Below are 23,455 nucleotides of genomic sequence, written 5' to 3'. Positions count from 1 at the left end.
AAGCCACAATAGCAGAGTGGGGAAAACAAACAGGAATATAAAAGATATGTATTTAAATCTGTTTTAAAATGCTTAATTTTAGTGATTCCATATTGAACCTACTCTTTTATAGAATTGTTAAAAAATAACTATTTGGATAAGGAGGAGAGGATCAGGCACTGAGGAAGGGATGTGGATATTGTTGCTTGAGCTGGCTAGGATTAAGTGAGGATGCTGGTGGGCTGAAGAAGAAATAGCACAGCTGAAAAAATATTGGTAATGAGAGGAAGCGAAAGGAACAGGCATTTGACTGGATCTTTTATTGTGGCTTTTAAAAGTGGTTATTTAAAGCCTTGCTAATTGAACTGACACTGGGCACTCCTCTGGATAGCCAAATTTGGGTAGACACATTTGATGGTTATGGAAAATATTGGGGAAAATACTTCCAAGCTTGCATTTTAACATTTACAGGTGATGGTTGTTTTTTGCAATGACTATGATCTTTTGCTCCCATTGACATGTGTGAAAGCATTTCAGGACTGCTGCAAGCTTTTGGCATTCATACTCACAAACAGCGAATGTTTCCTGTTTGACGTTAAGTATGATTCCCCGCCCCTCCTGGATTCCAGATCCTACCTTTGACTGTAACTGGGAGCTGTTCATCCTTTGAGTGCTGAAATTTGCATCTAATGATGTGTTTATACGGCAAGTTTTCTAATGCTAGTCTTTCGGCTTTAAATAGGCTTGTAGAATATATTTACAGATAGCTGGTCTCTCTCTTTCCCCTCCCTTTCTCTCTCTTTCGGCTTAATTCAAAAATAAGTGACTTAAATCAGAGGGCTTACCTCGCATTTAAAATTTAGTGCCTGTGTTTGAACATTTTGAGGCATTTGGTGAATTGCAATGCTTTTCAAACTGAAGCGTTTCATTTTAAGCTTAGTGAGTGTAGGCTGTAACCATAGTGATTTTTGCATATATAAGCTTTGCCAATGCATTTCAGTCCTTGTGTGCAACATACTGTACTTCCCTATAAGCAGGAGTTGGCTTCCACGATAAGAGCGTTTGGCAATCTTGACAAAATCTGTTGTGAGTTTATCTGGAGGAATATCCTTTGCATAAGGCACTGGAATCGTAGGCATGGCAATGAATCCCTCTTTGTGCGGAATGTTGACCTATTCACTAGCATTGCCCAGTCAAAGGTGTCAAAGGCTGGAACCAGCATGGCTGCAGCTGTGTACAGAGAGTTTCTCAATGGATGCAAGGGATTCTCCTTAGCACACTGAGGCCACACTGAAAGGGATGCCATTTATAACATAATAGCCTTTGTGTGAATATGCTATGTGTTCTGTATCTGAGGAGTCTGGCTTCTATTATAGAACCTATACATAGGATTAAGCTAAGGTAAGACTATAACATGAACTTTCTCATGATGTTCTCTTTGTTGTGGTAGTCGTGCTCAGGCTGTTCTTACTATTCACATTAGCCCCTGTATTGCAAAGCTAATGCCCGTAGTCTTTGTGAGAAGAGAATGACCAGAAGCCATTTCATTTATAGAAATCAGATACAGAATGTAATTTAAAGAGGTTGCTGGGGGGAAGTCTCCAAAGAGTAATAACATGCACATAGTATGCCACTCCAGAGTGGTGCTTTTTCGCAGGTGTATTCTGCAATATGTCAATGGTGCAATAATAGTTTATTAGTGGTGGATATATACAGGATTTATATCTGTTTTCTGTTTTGTTAGTTGTTCTGTTATGCTTCCCCAATGTTACCACATTGCCCAGAGAGTTGTTCTTGCACTAAAGCACAACAGATGTGGGCTACTTTCTCCCCCCCAAAAAAACCCCTCCCTGAACATTTCTGGTATAAAAAGTTTTAGGATTTCAGCAGGAAGCTACATAACAGGCACCAATTGCAATCAATGCAGTGTGTCCACCCTGAAACTTCTTACAGATGCAAACAGTATTAAAAGCTGTAGTATGTATAACTGTGCCCCAATATTGTTGTGAACATAAATAATCACAATAAAAAATGTCTGGAGGAGCCTGGAATGCGTTACAACCTCTTTAAAAAGGGCATTTCATTGTCAAATGTTTTCATTAGCATGTTATGTGTTTTTATTTCAAGACAACAACAATGGGACAAATTAATCACAGCCTTCTCAGCTTTTGAGTTGGAAAAAGTTGGCGGTTGCTTCCAGAAAGCATAGAAATAACACACATGGCATCTAAATATAGTTCTGGTTGGTTCCTAGGACAACAAAAGGCAAGGCCGTGTGATGAATTAACTTGACTCTTCAGATACTGTGCTGTTATTGTTATTGTTATTGCCTTTACCAGCAGGTCCAATGGGGGGGGGGTTACAGCAATTTAAAATCCAGTAGTAAAAACAGTTAAAACAAGTTATAGTCACAGGAATAGGGTGGGTCTCAAAAACACACATCTGAGGCCACGGCAACAAGATGGATCTTCAGCATTTGCCAAAAGTTTTATAGTAAAGGTTCCAGACACACCTGTGGGGAAGGAATGCCACACCTTGGTGACAGTTGGTTCTCTTGTGACCTAACTCTGTTCAAGTGTTCACTTGAGTAAATTCAGCATTAGGTTTCCAAATAAGATGGCTGTTTAATAACATGAAATATGCTTTAAATACTTGGTTTCATAACGTGCTATAATTATTATGCTGTACTGATGAACATAGCAAATATACACAGCAGTCCAGACATTTTTTTGGCTTGCTTTACTCTGTGTACTTTCATGTAGCCTTGGGTTTTGCCAGATTACGGAAGAAGTGCATTGTATAGTGTTTAACATAAGCCAAAAGCTTCCCTACCATGGGCCAGGGAACTCCCACTGCTAAAGAAGCAGTCTTCATATAGTTTTCTCATTTGGACAGAGCTTTGTGAAAGCAGCTCACAGATTGAATATCTGCCTGAAACCTCTGGAGCTACAAGATCTAGTCATGAGTTATTTGCAGTTGCAACTGTAAAAAACAACAATAAAAAAACCAACCTGATAAATCGTTGTGCATTGTGTAGGACCGAAGTCCTATGATTGCACATTCATCATTCGCATGACACATTTTGCAGTGCTGTGTGTTGTCCCTGAGGAAGACAGAAGATGGCATTAAGAATCTTCAGATAGCCATACGTCCTTTAGTCCAACTCATGTGAACAGTTCTGGTTACAAATAATGCATTGCTTCAGCCCTTCCTCTCTCTCTATATATTGTTCAGACCACTAATATAGGTCTTGGCCTTCACTGGGCAAAGCCCAATCAAATTTATCCGAGAGCATATCACTTCATTGCTGTTATAGCCATTAGGAATTTATTAGTAGGCCGATATGTCCACTGCATTATTCTCTCTGTGAGCCTATTCAGTGGGGTTGTAAATAACAAAGCAAACAGTTATGAAGCAGTGTGAGGTTTTCAACAGACATGTAATAGGTTGATGCATCTTCATTTTGAATGGTGGGTTAATCCCATGCCCAGAGTTTAGATTTTGTGTGAGTGCGCCCAGATTTATGGCTTTATCCTTAGATGCCACACAAACGGACAGCAGAATAACTGGGAAAATTGCAAAAGAAAGTCTATTTCCCTTCTTGGATTTGTTTCTTCCCTTGCTGCAGGGTCCAGTTTGGGAGCAATTTGCATGATCTGCAGAAGTTCAAGAAAGAAAGTGTTTTGTTTTATTGATCCGGCATAATTAGTTGCAGCTCCTCATAGGAAAGTGGAGAAGATATAGCAATGTCCTACATTTAGGTAACTTCCTTGTTTACAGAATATTGAATTGCTTGTTATATTTCTATCCAGGGTTTCAGTTAAATCACTAATAAATATTTGGTTGCTTAATTAGTAGCTGTGTCTCAAACTACTCCTGTCTATGATATGTGCACTGCTAACAATTAATTGTGCAACATATAACCTTTGATCTTATAAGGCAATAAGTCTAGCATAGGCTGGGCAGGGCAATGATATCTTTAGTTTCCTGTATGAAGGCTGTCCTTCTACCAGAATCCAAATGTTTGCTATCCTGACCGTGTTTCAGCATTTTCATCTCTCCGCAGACCTATAGGGCAAGAGTGCATAAAGATAAAAGGTTATATGTTGCACAACCTCAGACCTGGGAACTGAATGTAGCCCTCTCTCTCTGACTCTCAGGGCTCACTGTCATGAATCACTGGTCTACCTAGCAGCAAGTCGCTGCCCGCTGTCAAGTCCCCAGTCCGGGATCAATCCATGAGTTTAAATCCAGTCTGAAGCACAGTCCCACAGAGATCCTGGAGCATCCAAGCTGAGGCCCATCAACATGGGCAGTTGAGTAGGCACAGTGCTTCAGCTCTGCTGCCCTTTTGTACTTTGCATGCTGATTGCAGCATCTGGGCTTGATGAGCCAAGTGACCCTCACCTGCCCTGAGCCTACTCCAGCTGAGGAATCACACCCTCCTCCCAGAGCTAGTGAGCCCCACCTGGCCAGCTAGTGGGCCCATGCTTTCCTCTGCCTCCTGGAGCACCCTGCCCACTGCTCCTTAAGGCTTAGAGCCCGCCATGTTCGTGGAGACAGGGCCTCTATGGCTCTGGGTCCAACTGCTCTGGTTCCTGTGCATTGACACCCATCCCTTTGCCATCCCCCATCACCCTGTGACAGCTTCCTATACCAACCTTTCCTTCCCCATCCCCAGCTTACCCCAGTGTGTCCCAGTCCCAACAATACCCCTCGCTGGGATCCTCCTCTTCCTTTTCCTCCTCGTTGTCCTGCCAGCTCATGATACTCACATCTGGCTACACCTCTTTCCCCAGGCCAGACATCGCCCTTGATTTGTAACCTCATTGTATGTAATTGAATGTAATTGAATTGCCTTGAACATTGACAATGGTCAATTACCCGATTCCGGGTGGGCAGCAGTCACAGTGCTCAGTCCCAGATGGCTGTTGAGATTCATCCGGTTGGAGGCATTGCAAGGTGGGATTGCCCACCAAACTCCCCATTTGAACAGGCCAATCACCCACCACTACCATCTGTCACCTAGGAGGTTACCCATAAGGGAATGTGGCTGTTGGGTGTCAAGGCTCTGCCAAGGCTTGAGGAAAGCTATTCCTTCCCCAGTTGTAGCAAGAGCAGAGAAAACAAGGTAGAGTCCTTTTTCATGAGTTTTATTCAATTCTAATAGCGAGAGACAAAAAAAACGCAACAAGCTTGAACAATGACGTTGCTCCAAAATGGGCTCCTCCTTCCTTCCTTCCTTCCTTCCTTCCTTCCTTCCTAGCAACAGTATCTTCCTTTACGGTGGCTGCTTGAGGCCAAATGTCTCTGTTCCTGTTGTTCCTGTACCCTTCATGAACACCGAGTTCTGGGAGAAGAGGGATCAGAAATACTCTCCAGTGACAACGTGTCAGCTGGCTGCCCTGTGGCAATTCCCCCCTTCTTCTAACACTTCCCAACACTTTTGTTTGTCTGTCTCTGAGCTGTGACCTTCCTCAGCCCCCTCAAACCCCTTCTGTAAATCAATGCTGCATTATTATTCTCCTGCAGTGTCAGGAAAAGGGGGGAGGGTGATCTCCACCATTCCTCATCCGTCTCGCCCTCTTGAGCCCAATCCCTGACATTGGGCTAAATAATAATAATAAAAGTTTCTCATCCCTCATTTAGGGTGAATTAGGGGTGAATCTGGGCTTATGTCCCAGATACTGGAATGAAGAACAGTCAACCCAAATTTGCCTATGTTTTGTAGAAACTTTCATTTATAATTACCTGACTGTGGGGATGCACTCCCTGTCAAGGTGTGTCTGTCTCCAACGTTTCCTGTTTACCCAGGCATGTGGTGGCTGAAGGATACTGTTTCTGGCAACCATGAAATTACTAGATGAGATGCTTTTAACTGCAGAATGCTTTAACTATTTTAGAATGCTTCCTTAAAAAAAATTAAAATTGTGGGTGTGTTTGCTGTCCTGGGCCCTTTGTGGAGGAAATAATAATAATAATAATAAAATAATAAAAATAATAATAATAATTTATACCTCACCCTCCCCAGCCAGAGCCAGGCTCAGGGCAGCTAACACCAGTAAAATTACAATAAAAACATAGGGAAAAAACCAATTTTAAATACATAAATTCAATAATTCAACAATTAAATATAAAGTTATTATTCCATTCCTATAGGCAGTGTTGAGCCTTAGGTGTTAAGTAGTTTCTTGAGAGTGAAGGGAATTTTCAGGTGATTGAATGATTTTTAAGAACGACACTAACTGGAAGATTTGGGCTACAATCCTGGCATGAGTGACACAGCAGTAAGCCCCTTTAAAAACACAGTGAGGCTTACTTCTGAGCAAACATGCATGGAATTGCACTGTCAGAGCTAGGACTGAAGTCCAAATAATTCCCATTATTTTCTGTGAAGTAAAAAAGTTTTAAAATGCTAATTGCTCCACTGCAGAAGATACTTTTCTTGCAGAGGAATTTTTGCACATTCTTATTTTAGTAGTCATGCAAAAGTTGGAAAAAAAGAGAAGTTTTACCATCAAGTGCAGTCCCTTTCTTTTCTATGAACACTAATTCTTCCTTTATTTTTACCCACTGGTTCTTATGGAGCATGAAATTGAAATGAGCATTCCCATCCCCCCCCCCATCCTTTTGTGTTCAGTATTACTGCTTATATGAGAATAGTAGCTTTCTTTTTTGTTTCAAGCTGTTCTGTGTTCTGTTGACTTCACAACTCAGCAAGTGTATTTATGTTCTGAATAAAACACCAGTTTTTGCGGTTTGCTGGAATTGGTGGTGGTGGGATTTGACAGCGACGGGGAGAATGTATAAAAAGCAGAATGTAGGTTTCAGGCAGCTCTTGTGCATAATGGTAAACTCTATACGCAAAGGCCCTGACATGGGCATTTAAGAGTCAATGGAGCAATACAGCAACAGAAATAGTGGAGCCTGCATATATAAAAATAGTCATTGAAACCTGTTTATTTTGTGTAGGATATAGTACAGAATTCATCCTCAAGAACATCAAATCTTTCATCATCATCATCATTTATTATTATTCGGAGCTTCTGCATCCACTAAAGTTGACAAGGGACCTCGACAGAACCTGACTCCCTCAAGTTATATTTCTTTGCACAGTTAGAAAGCTCTCAGACATGTCTGCCAGAGGGATGTTATTAGTAGTAACTGCACAAAACTCAGCATGGAAATGGCCAAAAGTATCAATCTGTCTGACTTTTAACAAAGCACCAGTTTCTGGTCCTGTTCCGACAAGAAAAAACCTGACAGAAGTCAGTGGATCATAGAATCATGGACCTTGGACATCTTTCTGTCCGACCTCCCGCTAAAACCAGGGTGGACACGATGTGGCATCTGGGGACATTGTACAAAGTACATGCAGCACTGCATATATTATTCTTTCATAAACCCATTTGTCTGCGGCCATCCCCCCCACATTCATTCAGTATATACCTAAAGTACATACTGATTGGTGTACCTAGATGTTTGCCTGGAAGATACACTTGGAGATCTAGTTTCATGGTTTATAGATGCACCTTATATCCAGCTAGAACTAGATTAGATTAGCCCAGCTGCCACATAAACAAAGACACTTGGGCTAGGTAATACTGCTTCCAAACAAAGAACATTTAAGTTGAGATGCATGTCAGCAATACCAAATACCATATTTTTTGCTCTATAAGACTCACTTTTTCCCTCCTAAAAAGTAAGGGGAAATGTGTGTGTGTGTTATGGAGCGAATGCAGGCTGCACAGCTATCCCAGAAGCCAGAACAGCATTAGGGATTGCTTCTTTCACCGCACAGCGATCCCTCTTGCTGTTCTGGCTTCTGAGATTCAGAATATTTTTTTTCTTGTTTTCCTCCTCCAAAAACTAGGTGCGTCTTGTGGTCTGCTGTGTCTTATAGAGCGAAAAATACGGTACTCTAATTGAACTCAACAGAGCTTGGTAAACTTGCACAGGATTGCACTGCAAAACATTAACCATAGTGTACATTCATAGACGTATTATTTACTCTTATCATCCCATGGGCTCAAAATAAAATAAAATGTTCCTCTTGACACTCTACCAGCCTGGAGTTCAGGAGCTCCCCAAGACTACTGAACGGAATAATTAGGGCAAGCTAATTCTGTATCATTGAAGGAAATGTCGTTCTCCAAGTTATGAAGCCAACCATCATAACTTTTGACCCCAGCTGAGTTTTACCCACACATTCCAGTTCCCAACCATGACTAGGCACTTAGCACCATGTCTGCAAGTGATAAAGGGAAGGGAAGGAAGAGTCAGGTGTGACTGCCACATTGATGGGGAGATTAAACATTCCTGTGAATGCCTGCCAGGCTCTTACAGTTGTATGATCACACCTCTCAATCAGCTATAGCAAATGTCTCAACATTGGCTCATAGATAATATGGCACAGTGTCCCTATATAGTTGTATTTCAAATGCCCACATGCAATCCCAGTACCGTACCCATTTTGATACCAGCTGGTGGCATTATCAAAAATATTCGTAGCGTGATCCAATTTAGCACTAGTTAATGGGCACCCTTCCTGCCAACCTAGCAGTTCGAAAGCATGTCAAAGTGCAAGTAGATAAATAGATACCACTCCGGCGGGAAGGTAAACGGCGTTTCCGTGCACTGCTCTGGTTTGCCAGAAGCGGCTTAGTCATGCTGGCCACATGACCCGGAAGCTGTACGCTGGCTCCCTCGGCCAATAAAGTGAGATGAGCACCGCAACCCCAGAGTCAGCCACGACTGGACCTAATCGTCAGGGGTCCCTTTACCTTTTTAATGGGCACCTTGCAGCAGACTCACATAGTCTTAATAAAGATCCTCCCCCTTTTATTTCCATAGACTTAAATAAAGCAAAGACAGTGGGGGAGGGCGTTATTGGGTGAATGGAGGCACTTTGTGCACTTCCAACATCATCTCCCAGTCTCTCATTAATATGTTAACCAAGCTCCAGAACACAAATCAATTTGTTTTGAACCATTGGGAAGAGCTGGATGGGGATATGGGAAGCACCCAGGCATAGGTTGGAGGAAGTGAAAACAGGGTACTTTTGAACCTAGGTGCAGGTGGTATGTCTGCAGAGTACTGGGTCATGCCAACGCTGTCCAGAATGCAACTGTGACCGCCCATTTGGAACTCTTCCCCAGATTAACATTTTTAAAACAAAGCTTCCAATAGCTTGAGTCTCTATCAAGATGATTTTGAGGAAGAGCTGAATTAGAGCTGATGGAGCCGCTTATTCCACCGGCCAGTCAAAGCAAATAGCTTTGGACCACATGGAAAGCATCTATATATATTGCAGAAAACAAGACTGAACCTCCCACCATTTAAACCCTGACTCAGACATGTAGTAATGAATTAGAACCCAAGGTAGGAATGATGAGCAAATGTTTCATAGGGAAGACAATATTTTATAGGCAAAGAGAACCTGGATTTATGAATCCAGCCACTCCCTAGACGTTTTGCTAGATGACCCCATGCAGATGAAGGAACTGAAGATTTTGTGAACATGCTCATATATTCATGTGCACTTATATTTTTGTTAGCTTTGTTATGTAAAGTTTGTTCTTTTAGTGGCTTTGTTTTGGAAGATCATTTCGCTTTCCATTTACTGAAGCATTCGCTTCCCTTTGTCCAAGCGAGCTAAAAGCACTTGGATATTGAAATCAAAAATAAAAGCTAAACAATTAATTGGCTACTTGTTCATTGCAGCCAGATTGACATTGCCCAAACACTAGAGAGATGTGTGCTATTGGACTACAGGTGTGATATTTAGCCTTCATGGAAATAGTGACTCAAAATGATATTTCTTCATGGTATTAAAAAAAATCAAATAAATTTGTTTTGACTTGGCACTCACTTTTTTATATATATATTAGCAATAAGGGCCACAGTAAAAATCCACCATCCTATCATGCTAGGATTTGGAATGCACGACACTGTATTTTTTTTTAATTTACACACACACACACACACACACGACTTTATTGCAGTCCATGGACCCAAAATACACAATGTTTTAAGCGGTTCTAATTTTGGTTCTTCTGCTTTGCTTTTGTAGGGTTGACGTTGGTTAAATGTTTAGTTGGGGTTGGCAGTTATCTTAATTTGGGTATAACTGTAAACTGTTTATTATTGATATTATTGTTATTTGTTGTTGTTGGTTTCTATTGATTCATTGGTTTGTTTGTTGCTCGTATAGGATATTTTGTTTTTTAATGTTTGATGCTTTGTTGTGTTTTTATGTTGCAAGTTGCCCAGTGTGGCTGGGCAAACCCAGCAAAATGGGGAGAATATAAATTTATTATTATCATTATCATCACTGTGTAAAGTAATCAGTTCAAAAAATTATGAATAAAGATTATAGAATTATAGAATTGGAAGGGGCCTTGAGGAACATCCAATCCACCCCGCTGGAATGCAGGAGTATGCAGTTGTCCTATACAGGGATCAAACTTGCAACCATGACATTATCAGCACCATGCTCTAACCAACTGAGCTATCCAGGATGGAAATAAGAACATAAGGGCCTGCTAGATAAGGCCATTAAAAACATCTAGTTAGTCCTATCAGCCAGCCCTTGAGTCTGCGGCTGCTGTTGCTGAATGCCAGGTTGCCTCTGTGTAAGACCCCTCTCATCCATGATCCATGATTTTGGATGAGGAGGCCGATCTGGTCTGTATCACTGAGACTTGGGTGGGTGAGCAGGGTGGAGTTGGTCTTACCCAGTTGTGCCCGTCTGGGTACTCGGTGCAGCATCAGAGGAGGCTTGAGGGTTGGGGAGGCGGATTTCCTGTGGTCTATAGAGATTCCATCACTCTCTCCAGGCTCTCTTTCAAGGTGGGGAGAACTCCTACTTGGGGACTTCCCTGGCTTTTTTTCTGGCCCACGTAGGACCAGTCTGGATAGTTTAGCCTTGGTGAAGACTTGATGTTTTCATCCCCCAAAAAGTTTTTGAGTTTCTGCTGAAATTAGGCTGCATTTTAATGTTGTATTTTAATCTTGTTTTTAAGTTGTATTTCAATCAACTTGTTTTATATTTGGTGTTAGCCGCCCTGAGCCCGGTATTGGCTGGGGAGGGCGGGCTATAAATAAAAATTATTATTATTATTATTATTATTATTATTATTATTATTATTATTATTTTAGAGTGTGTTTTCCTGGCATTGGACAATTGGGACAGATTAGGGATTCTGCTGATTTACCACCCACCATCTCCCTTCTTGAGCTGACAGAGCTGCTCTCAAAGGCAGTGTTGAGGACTCCCAGACCTCAAGATCCATGCCAAAGCAACTGGCTCTGGGGTGGCCCAGGGCTTTATGGCTGTCATGATGACCGTGGAGCTGTCCCAACATGTAACTAACACATGTGTCAGGCTACACTCTGGACTTTGTTTTCTCAACAGGGCAGGAAGAGGGTGATCGGATATCAGTTCCCTGTCCTGGTCAGATCATTTGCTGTTGAGATTTAGCCTTTCAGAACCTTTTCCCATCTGCAGAGGTGGGGGACCTCCTCCTCCTGTTGCTGCTGCTGTTGTTTATATACCACCCCTCATCAAAAAGAACTCAGGATGGCCTTTCCTTAAAGGCTGATGGAGGTTCTGGGGGATATGACTGGTGCTCCTGTCAAAGTCCTGGCCAACTTCTGGAGCAGCCAAATGGCTCAGGCCTTTGACACAATTGCCCCTGAACACCCTCTTTCATTTCATGGAGCCCGCTTGGCTCCCTGGTAAACTCCAGAGCTTAGGGCAAGGAAACAAGCTGGGAAGCAACTCAAGCACAGGTGGGGGAGAACTCCAAACAAATGCAATAAAACACTGGTGAGGGCTCATCATGGAGCCTGCCTCGTGGCACTGGAGGCAGCAAAGAAGGCTGACTTTGCTGCCTCCATTGCATCCTCATTGTGCTGTCCAGCAGAGCTTTTCTGAGTAGTGCATTATGTAGTGTCCTCATGTGGGGTTCCCCAGGGTACAATATTACCCCTTACACTGTTTAACATTTACCTGAAACTGCTGAGTGGGGTTTTCCGGACTGAGGCCCTGTTTGTGAATGGTTCTTGAGACTTGGATAGATGGCATGTTGCCTGCTCTTGATGGAGTTACACTCCCTCCAGAAGACTGTGTACGTAGCTTGGGAGGACACCTCGGTCCTTTGTTGTGGCGCAAAGTGCCTTCCATAAGCTTCAGCAAGTGGCCTGCAGATCCTTTTGGATGTGATGGTTGTCAGAGAGGTCCATCTTGGTATGCCTTAGATGTTTGACTAGGTGAAGGCCCAGGAGAGGGCATTCTCTGTGACAGCTCCTAAAGTTGTAGCAAACAGAAGCTCATCAATGCAGTTGTTCCAGAATTGGTGTTATATTCGAGTTCCCTCAGGTACCTAGTAGTAGCATGGGCACTGCATATTGCAGAAGCTGCAACTTCCTGACCATTTTCAAGGACAGCCCCATGTAAAATGCATTACAGTAATCCAACCTGGAAGAGACCAGAGTGTCTGTGGATAACTGTAGCCAAGCTATCTCAGTCCAGGAACGGCCATGGCTGGCATAGCAGTGAAACCTGGCAGTCCTAGCCACTGAAACTACCTGGGCTTCAAGTCATAAACATAGCTTTCTAGCCTTTTGAATTTAGCAGAAAGGCTGAAGCAAAGTTTATTGAAAACTCAGAAGTGCTTTGGGTATCAAAGCAGCAGCAAATGAGGGGGATAATGGCCAAGAACAGGCACAAAAGGAGACAAATATTCTCAACAGTAGAGGGGTTGGGAAGTGGGTGTTTTGCCTTCCCCAATCCTACTTCTGTTTCTAAAGCAGGCACTGAACACCCAGTGTGGCATGAATTTGAACCCAGTTCTTTTGTAGTGGACTAGATTCACTTTAAATATTGGAGGTGCTTACAGTTTCAAGCACATTTTTCAAGGCCAGAATGGAAAGGTGGCATTCATGCAGCATGGTACCTGTCACAATTAAGGGCAGCTAGTTTGCACAAGCAGAATACTTTGGAAATTGCATTTCTTTTGGCACTGGAGATGTGATAAAATCACCCAGCCAATATGGGACTTTCACCTGTATTTTTCAGCCAGCCTCACAACATTCTGGAAAGTCCAACCCAGCGAATTCTCACAATTACTCTATGCTGTTAGTGTGGCCCACTGTATATCATATGGACTGCACTGTGAAATATTGACCTAGCTGAAATAAGAATTTAAAGCCATTGGTAATTGCAATGTAAATGACTTTGATACCCCCTTTTTTAAAAAACAACAACACCACATTTATTCAGTAGTTACAATACAGCTTTGTCCGCTGCCATAATATCACAGAATGATCACTCCCACACGGCAGTGATGTGGGATTGAGGATTGGAGTGAATGGCTTTGATACCTTTGAGTATTTTTTTTAAAAAAACTAATAAATGGCAACACAACAGCTGCATAATATTTCTGCAGGTGGCTGCATTGTGTGTCAACATGTTGCAGTGGCAAGGCACAAGAAACAGAGTCCTGCTCATTTGCTGATAAGAACACAGCCACTGTCCATAACATTTCCTGTGTGGCTTTCATTCAGCCGGCATGTTGCCCCCAGTGCTTCCTGAAATGCCCAATGACTGCAGAAAGGGCAGGTTTCTCTTGGGTGCCTTCTTACCAGTCTCTAGGCAGGCCAACTTTTGTTTCTGTCCTGTTCTTTTCAATGGGAGCTGTCTCAGGCAGTTTTTCAGTGCGCCTTCTCCTTGCACTGCTCTTCTGATAACGATGTAGGATCCGTAGTGATATCACAGTAACTAGAAGAAGCTGCAGCTGTAAGTGGATGGACCCCATCCACCACCTCTGCCCACTCAGATATTCTAAAGATTTTGTTTCGTCAGTGGCCGTGACGTTTAGTAGGAAGTTGCCCATTTATGGAGACTAGAGCAAATGATATCATCACAATAGGTGGCTCCTCTCTACATAGGGATCATTTGTGAAATGAGATTACAGGCATTTATCTGGGAAACAGGAGGCAGAGGCACCTGCTTTATGTAATTGATATCTTGGAGAATAATGCTGTACAATAATCAAGACAGATCTTCTATTCCCCCCACCTCCTGTGATTTGATTAGGTGGGGAGAAATAGCCCTTCTTTTCCTGCCTGAGCAATAAAGCCCCTTATCCACATAGAATAAGCTCCAGACCATGTTTTCTGTTATGCTTGAATATATGGGACATGCATTGCAATCCTATGCTTGCCACAATGCTGCAGTATAGTTGTTTTGCAGAGCTGTGTAGCAGGCTAGTCAAAGCTGTGACTAACGAGGTCCTTCCTTGGATACATAGTTCAGTCTCTGGCCTTCCTTTTTTAAAAACAATGCATTTGAATCATTCACCGATTGCATATTTTTCCTGATCTGTGTGAGGCTTCACGCTCTCTGCCTGGATGCTGCCTGCAGTACAGCAAGACCCTCGGATACGGTAAGTCAGAGATGACTCAATTCTCACTCTCTTGCTTTCTGTGCATACTTTCATTCTATACTATGCTGTGATGCACATAAGTATGATGTGTGTTTGTGCGTTAGGGGTGAGGAATACTGTCTTAATTAGTCTGTCAGCTCATTAATTTTCAGCAGAGGCTCGCTCTCTTTCTCTTTCTCATTCTCCCCCTCCCCCAGTACTTTGCACCATGTCCCCCCCCCCCTCCACCACCTGCCTCTTCCATGCAAGCAATGAAGCTGTACTGTCTTCAAGTAAAATGATCAGGCTTTCTTTTCCCCCCTTTTTCCTTTTATTTCAACCTTGCTGCATTGCACGGTATGTTTTAGCTGCAGGAACAGATTGGAAAAGAACATATATTAAGGGAAAGTGTTGAACTTAACAGGTGATGCCATGGGAAGGGGAGGATAAGTTCAGCCTCCAGTTTAACCTTTGCAATATGTAATTTCTAAGACAGGGCTCCTGTTAGGTTTCGTATTTCTCTTTGCAATAAGCATGTGCCATATGCCTTTCTGCTTTCCATATTCTTCCAGCAAAACTATGGACCTTCAGCTGCATTAGCCTCCATTTGAAGTGAAGACAGTAATGTTAAAAGCCCCACCATAAAAAAAGCCAGTTCTTTGTAATGCAGGGTGCAGAAGATGATTCAGTAGTACCTCTTATCAACTGCATTAAATGTGATAAATCGAGGTGGGGGGGGGGGAAATAAAGGCTGTGGGATGCTGTTGTACGAATATGATACCACTGCTTAAAATATATATTCTTTAATATACTAGCCCTATCATTAGAGAAGACTTGAAAAGAATTTCCAATAATGATGTGGTTGGTACTTTATGAATTATAGAGAGAGGGGATTTCATGCTGGGTAAGAATTGCTTGAGAAGGAGTAGAATGAAGGGGTCTGTTGTAACAGTAGGTTACTAGGTCCTCTTTACTAAGGTTCACCTATGATCGTCTTTACTGGAATGGGCAACTTTGCAACAACTCTCTGTTGGTGCCTGGAAGGCTTGAAATGCACATTGTATGTGGGGCCGGTTTAGATGCCTGCATTTTCCGTGCAATGTGATTTTCAAGGGTAAGTGAGTCTAGGCAATGACACACAAATAAATAAAGGTTTGTCAAACAGTTCTTGTAGACTCTCGGTGAACTACTATTATAGTTGTAAAACCATCCAAATCATTTTTATTTTTTTTACCTGTCTCATTTCTCCAGGGTGGCACAACCACTGAATGGCTGCCCCCTTGCACTTTGTTGTTAACATGCCTTTCAATATATAAGTTTATGCTAAGTTTTAAGGGAGGTCTAGGACCAGCATTTTGTAACCATACCTTTAATCCACAAAAACATTCTATTTTATCTTCATGTGATGCAGCCTGTATGTTCTTTGTTCAGCAACAAGTGATCAGATAAGATCATCTAGCATGCAGAAGAATACAGGCAAAATGGTTAATCTGTGAATAGCTGACTGTAAGTAGTTTGCAGCGCATCTACATATGTGCGCAGTTAACACCTGCGAGCACCTCATTTTGCAGTGTATTCTTTATTGAAATACTGGAAGGCGAAGGAAATTACTTTTGCTCATCAGTACATTAAGCTGACATGTGCTGTGGGGCATTGCATCTTTTACTTTCCAAGCAAAACTGGTTTGAAATATTTATTTAAGGAACATACATGCAGCAAGTCTCCCTAATATACTTGGACAAGTTATTTCTGAACATAAAAGAAACTGGGAAGTTTGTTCCTGTGTATTGAAGCTTATTTCTAGAGATAATTCATCGGTACAAAGGGTACAATTTCAGCAAGCCATTTAGTTCCTTACATGTTACTCCGCACTAATTGTGACATGCAGCTTTTTATGTACTCTGGCTGATTGAATTTTAACTATAACCTGATTTGCATAATTTAGATTTCAGAGAAAAATTTCAGACATTCCCCCTGTCAGACAACTGCCAACAATTAAATGGTCTATTCCAATTAAAGTCAAACACTTTAGGAAGGCTGTTGATTTAACATTGCAGGGAGTACAAACTTAATATAGGAGACATCAGAATACAAGAATGCTAACTCTATAGACATTTTTATTTCACTTTTTGAAACCATTATAAAACACTGATTATTTCATTCATGTGCCAATATAGGCTTATTTAGTTGGAATAATCTACAAATAAAAACTGGTAACATATCAATAAATTTTCAGGCTGTTTTAGAACAGGAAGGAACTTGAAGGAAAATTGAAGATTTAATACTTTTCCATATTAAATGTTTCACAATTTCACCAAATACAATTTTCAGTGAAAATTTCAGATTTAAAAACTAGTTTATGAATTGGGACTTGTGAAATTAGGTTTGACTCCAGTTTGATTAAGCTGGAGACAAATTGGGATAATAATTGGTTCTGGCCAGAATAATTACTCTTGGTATCTTGAGAATGAAGAAGCCACTGGGAGAGTTAAGATTTCACTGAACAATCAAAACCATGTTCTTTGGTAGCCTGCTCTCATATAGGTTAGGTGTGCTTAAGACCACTGACTTCAGTGAGCTTAGGTGTGCTTGGGTCTGCATATTTTAAGGCTGTTGTTCTATTCTTCCCATCTATGCAACCTACTAATGGCTGCAACCATGTTAGTAGCATGGTGCTGGAAACGGAGTACTTTGCCTTCTGTTCAACAGTGGCAAAACAGATGCTGGTATTTAATATGCACTTTAAAAAGGGAAAGGGCCGTAGCTCAGTAGCAGAGCATCAGCAAAAGGCATCAGTCTCAATTCACTTCCTCTCTAGGTAGGGCTAGGAAAGTCTGCAGCCCTGGAGAGTCACTGCAAGTCAGTGTAGACAGTACTAAGCTGGAAAGGCGAATAGACTCACATGATATATAAGGCAGCTTCATATGCACCTCAAATAACGTTTTATGCTTGATGCAGAGTGGAAATAATATAGCCTATTCAAATAATGCAAGTCACCCAGAAGTTAATATAACACTGGGAAATTTATTGCAGGAAATAGAGGTTCAGACAGATAAATCGTGTTTTTAAAAGGAAGTATGATAGATTTTTTTTTTTTGAAATATTATTATTTCTCAGTGGTTAATTTTGAAAGCATATAGGTAATTGTATCTTTGCCGTTTAATAAAATTATAGCTAAAGATGACAACTTAGTGCACCCATGCATTCTCTTGGATATGGTTTGTGAAAGAGAAACAATAAAATGGCATGAGATACCCATGCATAGTGCAAAGCTGTTTCGTAATTTACATTTTGTGCTTGAGAATGTACAAGTTGGTGCACAGAAACTGAGTTGTAGGAAGATTTGGGTCCTCATATGAGGAGTGTAGCTATGCATCATGCAGCTCGAGCTTTTGCGTGCTCATCCAGAGGTCTCACTGATGCCCCAGTGAAGTCCCCTTGAGTTTATTAGGATTTATTATCAAGTAAGTGTGCATGGAAATACAGACTTCAGCGAACTGTAATTACTTCGCCAGTGTGAAATATTAAAGAGGTGCTGCTTGAGGCTCCTGCCCAGTGGTGGGGCTTTGCACTGGTTTCTCCTGAAGGGAAAGGATCCAGAAAGGATTTTCCTCACCCCACCCCACCAACAGTGTGGCAGGGCTTTGTAGCGGCTTCTCCTGAAGAAAAGAGCTGATGCAAAGACACCCCTTACAGAGTTTGGCAACATTGTGGGGGGCAGGTAGCATCAGAGCATAACATCTCAGGTGCCGAAATGCACTAGGCTACCCCTGAGAGCCAGCGTGGTGTAGTGATTAAGAGTGGTGGACTCGTAATCTGGAGAACCGGGTTCGCGTCTCCGCTCCTCCACATGCAGCTGCTGGGTGACCTTGGGCTAGTCACACTTCTCTCTGAAGTCTCTCAGCCTCACTCACCTCACAGAGTGTTTGTTGTGGGGGAGGAAGGGAAAGAAGAAAGTTAGCCACTTTGAGACTCCTTAAGGGGAGTGAAAGGCGGGATACTCTCCTCCTCCTCCTCCTCCTCCTTTAGATTCCGTCCTAGATGTTACTGTTTCCGCTAAACATGCAGGAAACATGAATGTAAGTTATGAAAGTTGCATGAATACATATCCAGGTTATGTGACTTGCATTAAATATCAAAGAGCAAAACAGATAGGGTAGTATTTGATGGAAACCAAACTGCAGTGGAACAGAAACAGCGCTAATGTGGCAAACAGCTGCCTTCTTACATCTGTACTTATGTTGAAGGGTAGGTAAAAAATAATAATAATCTAATAAAATAAATAAATATGGGAGCATCACTGCAGCTGATCTCCGCCTCTATCTACAGATTGGAAAGTCCACTGTATTCCAGCACCTGTAACTGCAAGGCCCCAAAGGGTGGGCAGTGGAAAGTTGCAACGCGGTTGCTGTGTGGGCAGTAAGAAAAAAAGGAGCATTCTGGGAGCATTCTGGAGCGATTTTTTTTAAAAAATGTGGTAAGGGAACATGGGGAAGAAATGTAAAAAGCCACCAGGTGAGAGGCCAGCAGGGCTTACAAAGTGGCAGCTCTCTCTTCCTTGACCTCAGTATGATTGTGCTGCCTATATAGCATTAGATTTATTGGGGGGTAAGCTAATGTTCAATTTTTTAATTATTATTTCAAAAATCTTCTAACTGCATGATAGTTACAGAGCATTCTGGGAATAGCCATCAAAATACAAAAACATTCATATTCAAATTATTTCTAGTTGGCTTTTGTTAAGCAATTATTGCAGGGGAGGGAGAGGGGTCTGAAGTGGAGTTCCTCCAAGGATTGGTATTGGAACCTGTGTTTTTTAAACTTGCTCATAAATGATACAGAGCTAGGGGTGAGTAGTGAGGTCTCTAAATTTGCTAACGATACCCAATTGTTCATGGTGATTAAAGCAAAAAAAATGAATTACCCAAAGCTCCAAAATGGTTCCTCCAAACTTGGGTAAAAGCTGTAAAATGGCAAATGCAGTTTCAGTGTGAACAAGTGCAAAGCGATGAGCACGGGAGCAAAATAATAATAATAATAATAATAATAATAATAATAATAATAAATTTTATTTATATCCCGCCCTCCCCAGCCGAAGCCGGGCTCAGGGCGGCTAACAACAATAAAACAGTACAAAAGTACACCACAAACAACACTCTAAAATCATTCATTATAAAATTAATTAATTCAAGCCACTGGCAACCATTGGGCCAGAGCTCCACGAAGATTGCCGAGGGAGGGAGTCAGGCTGTGCCCTGGCCAAAGGCCTGGTGGAACAGCTCTGTCTTGCAGGCCCTGCAGAAAGATGTCAAGTCCCGCAGGGCCCTGGTCTCTTGTGACAGAGTGTTCCACCAGATCGGAGCCATGGCCAAAAAAGCCCTGGCTCTAGTTGAGGCCAGCCTAACTTCTCTGTGGCCTGGGACATTCAAGATGTTTTTATTTGAAGACCGTAAGTTTCTCTGTGGGGAATCCCAGTTTCACATCAACTTTAATAGGTTCTGAACTGGCAGTGACTGACTAGGAGCAAGACCTTAGGATCATGGTGCATAACTCAGTGAGGATGTCAACACACTGCGGTAGTTGTTTTTTTTAAATGAATTCATTGATAGGAATTATAGGCAAAGGGACTAAAAATAAAACTGCCAATAACATAATGCTGTTATGCAAATCTATGTTGTAGGCATGATTGCAATACTGTGTTTAGTTCTAGTCGCCTCAACGCCTCCCTGCCCAAGATGATCAAGGGCTTCAAATAAATCCCCTATGAGGTGAAATTGCAGCATTCAGGCCTTTTTGGTTTGGAAGAAAACTCAGTAAGAGGAAACCTGATAAGAGCTGTGTAAGATTATGCTTGGTATGGCGAAGGGTGCCAGAGAGTTCGTTCTCTCTCTCTCTCTCTCTCTCTCTCTCTCTTTCTCTCTCTCTCAAAATACTAGAACCCAGGGCCATCCAGGGAAGCTGGAAGCTAGAAGATTTGTTGTTGTTGTTGTTTAGTCGTTTAGTCGTGTCTGACTCTTCGTGACCCCATGGACCAGAGCACGTCAGGCACTCCTGTCTTCCACTGCTTCCCGCAGTTTGGTCAGACTCGTGTTTGTAGCTTCGAGAACACTGTCCAACCATCTCATCCTCTGTCATCCCCTTCTTCTTGTGCCCTCCATCTTTCCCAACATCAGGGTTTTTTCCAGGGAGTCTTCTCTTCTCATGAGGTGGCCAAAGTATTGGAACCTTAGCTTCAGGATCTGTCCTTTCAGTGAGCACTCAGGGCTGATTTCCTTAAGAATGGATAGGTTTGATCTTCTTGCAGTCCATGGGACTCTCAAGAGTCTCCTCCAGCACCATAATTCAAAAGCATCAATTCTTCGGCGAAGATTTAGGACAGACAAAAGAAGGTACTTGTTCACACAGTGCATAGTTAAAACTATGAAATTCACTGCCATGAGAGGCATTGATGGCTGCCAACTTGGATGTCTTTAAAAATGAAAAGGCAGACTCATGGAGGATAAGGTTATCAGTGACCACAAGCCACTACGATCCTCCACTGTCAGAGGCAAGATGCCTCTTACTATCAGTTGCTGGGATTCACAAATGGGGAGCGTGCTGCTGACCTGTCCATGGAAGCACAGGTCAGTTCTGTATCCAGGGCAGCTGTCTACCAGCTCCATCTGGTACTCAGGCTGAGACACTACCTGCCCGCAGACTGTCTCATCAGAGCAGTACATGTTCTAGTTATCTCCCGTTTGGACTAATGCAGTGCGCTGTACGTGGGGCGACCTTTGGAGGTGACCTGCAAACTACAACTAATCCAGAATGCGGCAGCTAGACTTGTGACTGGCAGTGGCTGCCAAGACCATACAAGACCTACATTGGCTCCCAGTATGTTTACAAGCACAATTCAAAGTGTTAGTACTGACCTTTAAAGCCCTAAACAGCCTCAGCCCAGTATACCTGAAGGAGCGTCTCCACCCTCATTGTTCAGCCCAGATACTGAGATCCAGCTCCAAGGGCCTTCTGGCAGTTCCCTCACTGCAAGAAGTGAGGCTTCAGGGAACAAGGCAGAGGGCCTTCTCGGTAGTGGCGCCCGCCCCATGGAACACCCTCCCATCAGATGTCAAGGAAATAAACAACTGTCTGGCTTTTAGAAGACATCTGAAGGCAACCCTGTAGCAGGAAATTTTTAACGTCTAATGTTTTACAATTTTTTTATGTGTTGTAAGCCACACAGAGTTGCTGGGGAAACCCAGCCAGATGGGTGGGGTATAAATAAAATTATTATTATTATTATTATTATTATTATTATTATTATTATAATTATTATTCAGGTCTTGCTTGTTGGCTGTCTAGAGGATTCTGGTTGGCCACTGTGAGAACAGGATGCTGGACTAAATAGGCCTTGCGTCTGATCCAGCAAACCCTTCTTATGCTCTTATAAGCTGGAGACATGAAGTCTATGATATTCACATATAGAGTAAGCAAGGTGCACACATGTGCTTTATCAGGTGCATTCCAGGAATCCTGCCACTCACCTTGAAAGGGATTGAGCCTTTGGGAAGGTTCCAATATAAGGCTTCAAAAACTCAAGAACTTTGTGAGTGTTTTCATAGAAAGCCACAAAAGCTCAAAGGCACACACAAGTGGTTATCTCCACCTATTGCCACTCCCCTGCCCCAAGGCCCAGAAATTTACCTTAGGGACAGGGGGGAGATGGCAGAGGCATGAATTCCCAGGCCCCCAGCAGAGCATCTTTTCCTGCTGGGAAATGATTCTGAAACTATATGCCCCAGAATGTCCCATTGACAGCTGACATCACAAGGGCAAAGATGCCATGCTATGTGCCTGAGAGACGCACCACCTTTCTGTTACTGAAAAGGAAATTTCTGGGCTTTGAAGGAGAGGCAAAGGGAAACAATGGCAGTTCACCTAACTGAGAAAAGCCTTGATCCTGCTTGCAAGCATTTGAGCAAGGGTGCTTGCTTATGTGAGTGCCCAAATGCTCTCAACGTCCCTTGTAGATACCGCCTCTCCCAAGCTCTGCTGAGCCAACTTGATAGGGAGGGTTATGGCCATTGCTATTATGCCCAGCTCCCTGGATACCTCTTTCACTACACTTTACAAAATGAGCATGGACTCAAATCTACCCATGCTCACCAGTCCCAGGAACAAACAAAATGAGTTTTGCAAAATGTGTTCTGCTGTTTGCTAAGCACTTTCTAACTGCTTCTTGACCTGACTCTGGTTCTGTGCCTCCTAGTCCCAGCTACCCATTTTTATTTTATTTTTATTTTTTTAAAGACAAAATCAAAATCTGGTAACCCTATTCCCTTCTGTAAATAACAGCAGATTGCGTTTACTTCATGTGGAAGCCGGACATTAACTACTACAGGCCATAGGTTTGTACTCTGCTTTTTACTTTTCTAGTGTGCTGTCCTTATGAAGACACAACACAGATGCATTTGAACTAATGCAAATGGTCACCAGAAATGCATAGTTCTTGGGCTTTTTAAAAGAACCATAGTCATTTTCAATACCCCTCCCTACAAAACAGATACTGCAGGGCAATGTTTTATTAATTCTTCGTTTTTCCAGTGCATTTCAATAGCTTGCAGTCAGTAACATTCCAGAATAAATATTCTGTAGCATGAATAGTCAGAATGATGGGTTTTTATTTTTATTTTTTGAGGCAAAACACATATCTAGAATGATAATATTCTTCCATTCTGGCAGACAGTGCAGGGAACAATATTCAGCAGATCTCCAGTGTCAAGAAATGCAGATTTTTAGGATCATTACACACATTCAGCATTTCTGTGGCTCAGTAAGTCTAGGTCTCTGGCCTATTGTGGGATAACTGATCAGAGAAAGAGTTGTCTTTTTGCATAGCCCCTTCGCTGAATCTGTGCATTTGGTTGCATAAACCAGATCAGGCACTAATGCTGCATGAAACAGCATTGCTTCCCACTGGGTAGCCTCTGTGGATTCTGCTGTACAGCTGGAGGAGAGCTCAAGCAAAATCTGTGGTTCTCAAAGGAGCCATACTGTGAGTAGGGGAA

General features: G+C 42.3%; 1 protein-coding gene across 7 annotated transcripts in view; it reads left to right on the top strand.

The window, feature by feature from the left end:
• DLGAP2 (DLG associated protein 2) overlaps nt 1–23,455 on the top strand; it is a 401,938-nt gene that overhangs the window by 92,681 nt on the left and 285,802 nt on the right. For 3 of the 7 annotated variants that reach the window (XM_080999007.1, XM_080999009.1, XM_080999006.1), the window contains exon 1: nt 14,336–14,429. The exons of the other annotated variants lie outside the window; for them this stretch is intronic. The gene's annotated coding sequence lies outside the window, so the exon portion shown is untranslated. Of the gene's footprint in view, nt 1–14,335; nt 14,430–23,455 lie in introns of those variants that run through there. 7 annotated transcript variants of the gene reach the window in all.

This window comes from Podarcis pityusensis (genome assembly GCF_964106645.2).
Source record: "Podarcis pityusensis genome assembly, chromosome: 3".
In the NCBI taxonomy this organism is placed as follows: Eukaryota; Metazoa; Chordata; class Lepidosauria; order Squamata; family Lacertidae; genus Podarcis; species Podarcis pityusensis.
This window is presented reverse-complemented; position numbering and strand designations above follow the sequence as displayed.